The sequence below is a fragment of the Pistacia vera genome, unplaced genomic scaffold, assembly GCF_008641045.1.
Source record: "Pistacia vera cultivar Batoury unplaced genomic scaffold, PisVer_v2 Contig206, whole genome shotgun sequence".
Lineage (NCBI taxonomy): Eukaryota > Viridiplantae > Streptophyta > Magnoliopsida > Sapindales > Anacardiaceae > Pistacia > Pistacia vera.
In genome coordinates this window covers 1,615,492-1,617,111 of record NW_022196009.1, presented here as the reverse complement: position 1 = coordinate 1,617,111, position 1,620 = coordinate 1,615,492, and positions in this window count along the sequence as shown.

Sequence of the window (1,620 nt, the reverse complement as noted above, 5' to 3'; positions counted from 1 at the left end):
CCTTCAAATTCTCGAATGTACTCTTCAACCCTCCTATCTCCTTGCTTCAGATTGTGTAACTTAAGATAAAGGTCTTGTTTATGGTGATTGGGCAAGAACCTCTTCTGAAGCACTCTCTTCAACTTATCCCAAGAACGATTGAATTGGAACCTTTCCTTCCCTTGCTCTCTTCTTTTTTGTGTTTTCCCACCATAAAGAAGCATAATCTTTGAATTTCAGTATGGTTACCTTACATTTCTTCTCTTCATTAAAGCCTTTAAACTCAAATACTCTCTCAATTTCATGCAACCAATCAATGAAATCATTAGGATCTGAACTCCCATTGAATTCAGGCAAATCCACTTTTAAACCCCTATCATCATCAAAATTCCTCCTCCCTCTTCCATGCATTTCAGACTCACTAGAGGAATAAAGGCTACCCTCAAATTCTTCTTTATAGGGTGGTGTCCCAATGACAGTTCTTTGGTGATAGTGTGGGTGTCTTCCTTGGTTCAATTGATAATCTTGTTTTTGGGGGGTTTTTGTTTGGTTGACAGTTTCATGAGGTGGGGGTGTGTGGTGTGCGGATTGGTTGTTTATGGGTTGTGATTGGGTTAATTTGGCTATATCATTGGACATGTTAGCCATCATCTTCATCATGATGTCCATGTTTTGCTTAATGTCATCAACTTCCCCTTGTATCCTCATGTTGGCAAGTTCCCATGGTCGGGAAGGTAAAGAAGAGCTACTTCTATTTTCCATTTGGGTGTAGGATGGGTTAGGCTAGTGTTTATGGTTAAATAAGGGTGAAAAAAAATGTTTTGGGGAAAAAAGTGAAAAACTGTAATTTTTGTGAACAGTGCCCTGGTCGGAACAGTACTTACCGGACAGTGGTGGAGCTTTTCTGGTGATGGATAATGTTGGTGGAAGCAATCGGGTTGGGTTAAGTATTTGGGCTTAAGTGTTTAATGGATTTTGCATGTAATTTGGGCCAAGGGTATTTTGGTCAATGCATGTGCTACAAGTGAGGGTAAAAAGGTCAAGGGTATTTAGGTAATAGTGGTGTAGTCTAATTCTATTTGTGGGAAAAGTACTTTTGCTAAAAGGGGATGGGAATGGATTAGTGGAAGTAATCCTATTTTTAGTAAAAGTGATTTTACTAAAAATAGTGGAACAAGGAAGTTTGTAATGGATGTGCTTCTCTTTTTAGTAAAAATGCTTTTACTAAAATATGTGGAACAAGGATTGCTTTGGGGAAAAGGTTGTTTCCAAAAATGGGATGGAGTGTTCAGGGGTTTTGTGATGGCTAAAAATGGCATGGAGTGTTTAAATTAAATAAACAAAAATGGGATGGAGTGTTTAAGGTTTTGTGATGGCTAAAAATGGCATGGAGTGTTTATATTAAATGGACAAAAATGGGGTGGAGTGTTTAGGTTTTGTGATGACTAAAAATGGCATGGAGTGTTTGAATTAAATAGACAAAAGAGGTATGAAGTGTTTAGGTTAGTGTGATGATGGGTTAAATTGTTCAATGGGTAAAAGAGTGGTAGGTGAGTTTGAAATGGGTTCAAAGAAAGATTGGGTGGTTTGAATAAGTAAGAATCTGGCCAAATGGTGAACGGAATTCCGGCCAAACTTCTT